This window comes from Rana temporaria, chromosome 13 (assembly GCF_905171775.1).
Source record: "Rana temporaria chromosome 13, aRanTem1.1, whole genome shotgun sequence".
Taxonomy (NCBI): Eukaryota; Metazoa; Chordata; class Amphibia; order Anura; family Ranidae; genus Rana; species Rana temporaria.
Window position 1 is genome coordinate 41,939,610 of NC_053501.1, and position 10,051 is coordinate 41,949,660.

Sequence of the window (10,051 nt, forward strand, 5' to 3'; positions counted from 1 at the left end):
GAAAGGCACACACCCGCCTCCAGGGGCGGATCCAAAATCTAGTTTTGGGAGGGGCACTGCCAGAAAATAAGGTGTACCTGTACGAAATTTTGTGCAATAGCCAGCAAAGGCGCACGTGCTGATTGGCCAAAGGGTGAGCCAATCATCGGGTCCGGCGGAAGCGATGTCCGCCGGCCACCCGCAATCGCTCACCAAAGAGATAGAACAGTGATCTGCAGACGTAAACAAGGCAGACTGTCGTTCTGTAAGAGATGAACACGGATCACTCTGTTCATCTAGTGAGTCCATCCCGCACACAGTTAGCAAGCATCCCCTAGGGATACGGTTAACCCTTTGATTGCCCCTGATGTTAACCCCTTCCCTGCCAGTGTCATTAGTACAGTGACAGTGCATATTTTTAGCACTGATCACTGTATTAGTGTCACTGGTCCCCAAAAAGTGTCAGTTAGGTGTCCGATCTGTCCGCCGCAATGTTGCAGTCCCGCTAAAAAATCACTGATCACTGCTTCTTCCTGTGTTCACGCTGTGCTGTGGATAAAATGGAGGGAGGAGGTGTGTGTAGCCAACACTCTCACTCAGGGGCGGAGAAGGAAGAACACTCCGTTCTGAATGCTGGGGCTCTCCTCCTCCTCAACAGCGGCTCCAGCCTCCGACGTGACTGACGTCACTGGTTGCTAGACGCCAGGCGTCCCAGACGCTAGCAACCAGTGCAGGAGACACTAGAGGCCAAGCCAGCAAGGCGGCTCCACCCACCAGTCCTCCCTCCATCTTCTTCAGGTCTGACAGAAGAACTGAGCAGCAGAAAGACACAGACCTTAGGGCTTCGGAGAGAGATAAGTAAACACTACAGATATAGGCCCGGATTCACAAAGGAGTTACGACGGCGTATCTCCAGATACGCCGTCGTAACTCTGAGTGTGAGGCGCCGCATCTCCGCGCCTGATTCATAGAATCAGATACGCCTCACAGTTGCCTAGATATGAGCGGCGTAAGTCTCTTACGCCGTCGTATCTTAGGGTGAATATTTACGCTGGCCGCTAGGGGCGCTTCCGTATATTTCCGCGTAGAATATGCAAATTAGCTAGATACGCCGATTCACGAATGTACGTGCGCCCGGCGTATCAAGATACGTCGTTTACGTAAGACGTCGGACCGGCGTAAAGTTACCCCTCACAAAGCAGGGATAAGTCATGTTAGGTATGGACGTCGAAAAGTTTTCGTAAGTCGTCCGTGAATGGGGCTGGGCGTAGGTTACGTTCACGTCGCCTAAGCATTGAGCGGGCGTAATTTACTTTGAAAATTTGACGTGATACTGAGCATGCGCGCGCATGCGCCATTCGAAAAGAGCGTCATTTACGTGGGGTCACGAAACATTTATATACAACACGCCCCCTACCAGCCTAGTTTTAATTAGGCGGGCTTACGCCGTGTCAGATACACTACGCCGCCGTAACTTAGAGCGCAAGTTGTTTCTGAATACGGGACCTGCTGCTCTAAGTTACGGCGGCGTAGTGTATCTGAGATACGCTACACCCGCCTAAAGATAGGCACGTCTTTGAGAATCTGGGCCATACTGTATGTGCCCAGGTCAGATTTCATGAATGCGGTTTACATCCACTTTAAGCCTGAGGAAGAGATCTGATACATTCCAATTGCTTGCATCTTAATAATTGTATCCAATAAAGAGCATCACTTAAAGGAATAATTCACCTTTACCAAAAACTGCCTATATGCAGGTAAGGGGCAGCTCAGGATAGAAAGAGGCCGAAGAGACGCATTAGCATAAGGGATACAGCAAAGGAGGAGTCAAGGTTTACTGCTTGTAAACATAGAATACATTAATGGGGGTATTATCAGATGGGGGGGGGGGGTAGGATTGCTTTAACAGAGAAAAGTTGGAATTTAAAGTGGAGTTTCACCCATTTTTACATGATCCTTGCAAGACAATGCCCACCCGCAGAACAGTATGTAATGGCAATCGTTACCTTTTGTTTTTTAGTTTATTGCTAAATACCTTCTTTTTCTCTTTGCAGTCTGCACTTCCGGTCCCGGCTGCCTAGGTCATTTCATCATTAGGTGATCCTAGGACTCCTGGGATATTGGCATCATCTATCCCAGGAGTCCTAGGGACGGCTAGCAGTGAAATCTCATGGTATTTTGAGACAGGAAAATCTGTGTTGATTGACTGGTTGTCATAACAATGTGGTGGGAAATTCTGCCAATGGCTTCATTGATTTAGCCACCTGTAAATGCTGCGCCACGCCTTGTCATTACTGCGCAGGCACGAGCCAGCTGCTCGGCATCCCAGAAGCAAATAGGAATGGGCTTCAGATGACCACATCATCAATGGTCGCTGCCTGCCTTCTGGGATCCTGTGGATAATGACAGGGACCATTGTGAGTAGCTGAAACAAGTACCAGAGCGGTATTCTCACCAGCCGAGGACGGTGAAGAAGTGGGAAAACCAGGGACCCAGCCAGTGGAGGTGATGCTTGCAGAGCATTATTGTGTGCCAAGCCAAGGACCAAGCAGGCCAGTGGGGTGACGCTTGAGGAGTATCTGTGAGTGCCAAGCTAGAGACCCAGCAGGGATACGGGGGTGACGCTTGAGGAAGATACTGAGTGAGAAGATTGGAAGAGTTCAGGGGATCCAGTGGCAAGTGGATCAGGAAGTCTTATTAACCCCTTACCACTGTTACATGCACAGTCAGGCACACATATTTCCAGACATTCAGTAGTCAAGAAATAGTCCTTATACTTGTATTTTGTTGTTTGTATTGAGGGGATATAACTTGGATGTGGATAGGGACATATGGGATGCCTAGTGGATCAATAGAAAGTCATTAGGGACACAATTATATACATCCTGTATATGTACACCTCTTTTTTTCTCTCTCCAGCACTGACTTGCTTGCAGAACTACAACTCCCAGGACCAGCTAGCACTGGATTGCAGGCCTGACACTGGGTCAGACAGTCCCAAAGGAAAATGCCCTTTGCAGGCAGGGACCGTGGGCCCCTATAGTGTAGCAAAATGTGGTAGTCCTAGTGCCAGTTGGCTACTGATCCTAGTACCACCTCTTCAGGCCCTGCCAGCCCTCCTGGCTGCAGCTGCCTCTTTCAACTTCCCGTGCCACCACAGTCCTCCTTACTGGCTCTGCACCCATCCCAGACTGCATGCAGTCCCCTCAGGCGTGCCTCCCAGTCCTCCTGAGGACTTTCTGATTTTGGAAGACCTTTTGATTCCTTTAGTCACTTCTGACCATAACCTTTATTTCTTTTTATATATAAAAGGTACACTATGCACATTAAACTCAATACCATTATAACCAAAATCTCTGACTCAAGTGTTGAAATTAAGTACAGCATAGAAATTCACTTTACATGTCAGATATCAGGGAATTGTGATTGGTTGATATAGTTTCCTCCCTTCGGCATATCATCGCTGCTGTCTACATTACCTTACTACACTATCTAATTGCAGCAAGCAATCTGAAACATTTTCATTTAGCCCTTGAGACATAAATGGGTAGATTCAGGTACGGGCGCGCAATTTTAAGACGGCTTAGCCTACAGTGTTTACACTACGCCGCCTTAAGTAAGAGAGGCAAGTACATGATTCTCAAGGCACTTACCTCCTTACTTAGGGCGGCGTAGTGTAAACGCGGCGGGCATAAGGGCGCCTAATTCAAATGGGTTGGAGGGGGGCGTGTTTAAAGGTAATGAGGCTTGACCTCACGTTTTTGACGTTTTTTGGCTACTGCGCATGCGCCGGGCGCCTACACTTCCCAGTGCGCATTGCGGCTAAGTACGCCGTACGGGCCTATTGATTTCGACGTGGACGTAAACGACGTAAATCACGATTCACGGACGACTTACGCAAACGACGTAAAAATTTCGAATTTCGCGGCGGGCCATACTTGACATTACTATTCCACTAGAGCCTAGCTCTGACTTAACGCGGCCTATCTCTTACGTAAACGGCGTAAAAGTACTGCGTCGGCCTGGTGTACGTTCGTGAATCGGCGTATCCCCTCATTTACATATTCTACGCCGACCGCAATGGAAGCGCCACCTAGCGGCCATCCAAAATATTGCAATCTAAGATAGGACGGCGCAAGCCGTCGTATCTTAGATAGGTTTAAGCGTATCTCTGTTTGAGCATACGCTTAAACTTCGGTCGGCGTAGATTCTGAGTTAGGTCGGCTTATCTACTGATAAGCCGGCCTAACTCTTTGTGAATTTACCTATAAGACATTTGAATTTGATGATGTGTAAGTGCAGGTAAGGCCTGGTTCACACCAGTGCGGTTTCAGGTGTGACTTGTGTCGCACAGAATCACCTGACAATGGAAATCATATTATTCTCGATCAGCTGTATTATGAATTAATATTTTGAGAAGGTCTGTTTAGATATTAAAGACACAGATTTAACTTGACAGATAATGCAACACCAAGACATCATACTTCATAGACACCTTTATTCAGAAACACAAGAGCTGGAGCATTGTCCCAGATTCTGTGGCTAATACAGCATGCATCAGCTTAAGTTAAACATGTAGATCACATAGCACATCACAATATACAGATCAGAATGTTATGAATCTTCATTGCAGCGCTGCGCTAGTCACTTGCAGCATTTGCAGGTCTCACTTCCGCTAGCACATTGACAGTCCTCACTGCATTCTCCGCACTTGTCCGGACAGCAGGTGCAGCAGCCTGTGGATAGAGACAGTCATCAGATGATAGAATAATGTGCTTAAACCAAGGTGAGCAGCCAAAAGTTCCAATATTTATTTCCCTCATCCATAAAACAGCCTAATAAAAGTGAAAAAAGCTATGTATATCTAAAGGAAGCCTGTACCTAACAAAACATGATAAAAAAAAGCACTGCGCAAACTGTTGGCGCTATATAAATCCTGTATAGTAATAATAACTAATGACGTCATTGGTTTATCAGAAAAAAATCATACCATTAGCCAGGGAAAACAACCACACAACTAGTCATTTAAAAAGGGGAGATTAGCTATAGCAGCCTTTCCTGTAATGTTTCGAGATTACTTGTGAACATGCTGTATATGACAAATCAAGCAGGTCTAAAAGTCAGGTAAAAAAGAAACTCATCTTGATCCAGCGATGTGCATGAGAGAAGCGACTCTCTCGAATCTCTCTCTCCTCATTGGCTCACTGGCTGTCATTGACAGCAACCGCTGCTGTGTGAGCCAATGAGGAGAAAGACTCGAGAGAGACACTTCTCTCATGCACATCGTACGTCCGCCCGGCGCATTTTTTTTACGTTGTTTACGTTCAGCTTTTTCCGGCGTAAAGTTACCCCTGCTATATGAGGGGTATCCTATGTTAAGTATGGACGTCGTTCCCGCATCGAATTTAGAAATTTTTACATCGTTTGCGTAAGTCGTTCGCGAATAGGGCTGTACGTAAGTTACGTTCACGTCTAAAGCAATGACGATTTGCGGCGTAATTTCGAGCATGAGCACTGGGATTCTTTCACCGTTCATAAAAAACGTAAAATACGTGGGGTCACACTAAATTTAAATAAAACACGCCCACATCATCCACATTTGAATTAGGCGGGCTTACGCCGGACCACATACGTTACGCCGCCGTAACTTAGGGCGCAAGTTCTTTCTGAATATCGAACTTGCGCCCTAATTTACGGCGGCGTAACGTATGTGAGATACGTTACGCCCCCCAATAGATACACCAATGTATCTGAATCCGGGCCTTAGCCTTTACAGGATAGTGAATTTAGTCGATTGCCTATTGTACATGTGAGGCAGATACAAATAAAAGTCTTAGTAAATCTTACTTTTTTTGCATGAATCACATTTGCAGTCCTGACATTTACAGGCATCTGGTTGGCAGGTACAGGAGGCACCTATAAAAGACAAAGAGATACAATTGTGGAAAATGAGAGAAGGAAGCACTCACATTGCCACATCCGCAAATTTAGAGAGGAAACATAAAAAAGGATACTCAAAGAGTAATCATATGCCGGACTTTAGAGGCATAGAAAACAATGAGGAAGTAGAAAAAGTGTAACAATGTTTATTTAAAAAAAATTCATAGTATAGTCAGAAGTGTTTAACAAAGGGATAAAAATCATATAAAATTATGGTACAGTGAGCCCTTGTGCATTAACGTGTTTCATCGTTAGGCTTCTTCGGGACACAATCAAGGTTCAAAGAAGTAGCAAAAAGAGAGAGTGAATCTCACTGTCTTATAATGGACTGGGTCTCATTAGCAAAGGTCCAATGGCCGGAGAATTTTCATCAATGATATCCAATATGTGGACAAATTCCAAAGGGTTGCAAACAGATGGTCAGCAAACAGCTATATATATATATAAATCTCTAATTAACTTGCACTTGGAGAAGGAGACATTGCCCTAATCACAGTCAGTTTTCTTTCAGTTTGCACTATTCTCTCCAGTCAGCAGGGGGAGGGCTATAGTCAGGAAAGCTTATGAAGCCTATGTAGAATGCTGAGGATCATGAGAATTGAAGTCCAGGACAGCAGTCATAGAATGGGACTCACAGACCCTAAGGCCCCGTACACACGACCGGATCTATCCGCTGGGATTTATCCGCGGATCAGTTCCAGCGGACAGATCCGGTCGTGTGTAGGCCCGAGCGGACATTTTCCAGCGGATAAAAATCCAGCCGACGGATTTCCAGCGGATAAAAATTTTGTAGCATGCTAAGAAATCTATCCGCTGGAATCCTGTCCCTCGGACTTATCCGGTCGTCTGTACAGACTCACCGGATAAGTCCGCCCGATCCCCATCCCTCGCATGCGTCGAAGTGATTCGACGCACGCGTGGAAGTATTTACCTTCCAGGGTCGCGCACGTCGCCGCGTCATCGTCGCGGCGACGCTGCGGCCACGTCATTGCGGATGTTTTCCGCGGGGATTTTGATCTGATTGTGTACAGCCATCAGATCAAAATCTGCCAGCGGACATATCCGATGGAAACGGTCCGACCGTTTTCATCGGATATCCGCTCGTCTGTACGAGGCCTTACTCTACAGAGAACCCTGAGGCAGAGATGGAGTGTTGATATAGTTTTTACAGGACTGTTCTAAGAACTTCTTCCTCTTGTTGCCCGCGGAAGTCCATGTGAGCACATCTGTCTGTGTGCTCACATATCGACATAAGGCCAAGTCAGCGGGAACCAGAGCCTGAGGCCAGAGGGTTCACCCTACTCTCTTGCACTCCTGACAACCGGAAACATCTGTGTAAAGACAAGTGGCCACTTTTTTACAGTAGGAACTTTATAGTCATATCACAAGAACCAGTGAGAGAGCAGGCTGCCCATGATTTGCATATTAACTAGCAGGGACTGAGTTTCTGGAAGCAGGACACTCTAATACCTAGTACCTATACTGCACCTAGAACCGCATGCTGGTTTATCAAGACTGTTGTACACCAACGCTTCTTAAAGGGCCCCAACTATAGTCAGCAGAAGGACACAATAATAGACTATCCCCAATAAAGCCCTTTTACAAGCCCCCCTCATTTCTACTTTATCTACTTTATCTATAAAAGAATACCCCCATCCAGTTAGCTTAGGCCTAGCACAGTCATCGTTAATGCACCTTGGCAGTATAGTCACTTGAACACAGTAGATTAAAGGAGAAGTAAGGCCAAAGCTCTTTTGGTCCTACATCTACTGTGGGTCACAAGAGTGCAGGAGTGTCAGCTGATGTCAGGTGGTCCAGGCTCAGGAGAGATCCTGACTTTTTTTTTACTTGGAAAAAAACTACTTTATTGATATACAGCACATTTAACAAGTCATTCAAGTACATTTGACAATAAAAGAACCTATACAAACACTGGTCAGTTTAATGAAATATGCAAGTATGTTACAGGATGGTCACATGTATACAGGTGCCTTGAGTCAGGTGGCCGTTTAATCCAATATACACTCAAAGTGTGCCACAGGTATATAGGTATTCTTCACTGGGTATGGACCAATTACACACAAGTTTCCCCATTCTCCAACCATCTGTCCCAAATCTTGGAATATTTTTTTGTAGACCCTCTGTGTGTATAAATCAGCTTCTTAAAGGGCAATGGTTCACCCTAATAAAATATTTTTTTTTTATAGCATTAAATTAGGCATAGTAGCGCGAGCTACAGTATGCCTGTATTGATTTTTTTAGCCCCGTACTCACTGTGCAATCCTATATAGAAGATTCCGACTCCCCGCGGGGAATGGGCGTTCCTATCAAGAGAGAGGATGATTGACGGCCGGCTATGGCACGCCACGCTTCTCCGGAAATAGCCGAAATAGGACTTGGCGCTTTACGGCGCCTGCACATAGTCTGTGCGCAGGCGCCGTATAGCGCCATGAAGAGCCGAGACCTGTTCCGGCTATCTTCGGGGAGCGTGACGTGCCATAGCCGGCCGTCAATCATCCTCCCTCTTGATAGGAACGCCCATTCCCAGCGGGGAGTCGGAATCTTCTATATAGGATTGCACAGTGAGTACCGGGCTAAAAAAATCAATACAGGCATACTGTAGCTCGCGCTACTATGCCTAATTTAATGCTAAAATGTTGTTAGTGTGGGTGAACCACCGCTTTAACTGCTTTTTTCCATAACTGTACTGTGGGGGGCACATTCTGCATCCATCTCTGAGCTATCACTTTACGGGCTAGGAATAATGTTTCAAAAATTAAGATTGTGTGATATTTGTCCACCTCCACGTCTGGTAGTAGCCCCAAAATTCATAACTTGGGGTCCAATACCACCGGGGATTCTAGATAGAGGGACAGAGGGATTTGGTGTCAAATGAGGGACAGTACCTACAAATGAGGGACAGTTGGGAGCTTTGGCAATAGAAGACGGTCGGATGGGGGGGAGAGAAAAGATCCAATCTCGTTCAGGCACTGGAATTTATGGGCTATAACATAGAGAGCCCCCCTACTTATGCTATAGAGGTATATGAAGTACCTCCCAGTGTCAGCTAGGTATGGGAAATAACTACATATTTTATGTGTTGTAAAGGTTAGTTTTTTATTTTCTAAATAGGTTCCTTTAGGCTTCATTTCCACTGGCGTTTTTACAGCCACTGTTGTTAGGCTTTTTTACAGCTTAAAAACGCCTGTCCATGTTTATTTTGTAAGCTGCAGCTTTAAAAATGCCGCGGTCGCGTTTTTGAGCGTTTTTTAGCGTCTGGCGTTTTTACAGCTCTACTCTGGAGCTTCAGAACGCCCTGGTCCTGCGTTTTTTTTACAGCTCAAAAACGCCTATGCCATTTACAGCTCAAAAACGTCTATGTGGGCATGATGCCATAGAATAACATGGACAGGCGTTTTTAAGCTGTAAAAAACGCTCAGAAAAGTGGCTGTAAAAACGCCAGTGGAAATGAAGCCTTAAGCTAGTGCATTGTTGGTTTACTTACCTTTTCCATCGATTTCCCTTCTAAATGTTTTTTTTCTTTGTCTGAATTTCTCACTTCCTGTTTCTCCTCAGTAAGCTTGCCCCCATCATCCATGGGGATTAGTCAGCCATAACAGCTTACTGAGTAGGAACAGGAAGTGAGAAATTCAGACAAAGAAAACAAAGAAAAAAAACATTTAAGCCTCGTACACACTGGCAAGAATCTCGTCAGGAAAAAAACATAGTTTTTCCTGACGAGATTCTTGGCAAGAATCTCTTGCCGCCCGAGTGTACACACACTCCTTTCAAAAGAACCGCGGTTCTTTTGAAAGGCAAGAACGCGGTGATGTCATCGCGTACGACGATCATGCGCTCGTCACATTCGATGCCGTCGCCACCATCTTGCTTCACCCTACCTATGCCATGGAAGCTAACGCGCATGCATCAAAGTCATTTTGAGCATGCATGGGTTTCCACGGCGACATTTAAGTATCGGCTTTCCGCGGCGACAGGTAAGTACCAGACGCTCGGCTTTCTCTTCGGGAAACAGGTCGACAAGAATCTCGACGAGAAAATAGAGAGCAGGATCTCTATTTTTCTCGTCGAGATTCTGGACAGATTTCCAGACGAGAAACCTGAAAGCCTCGTA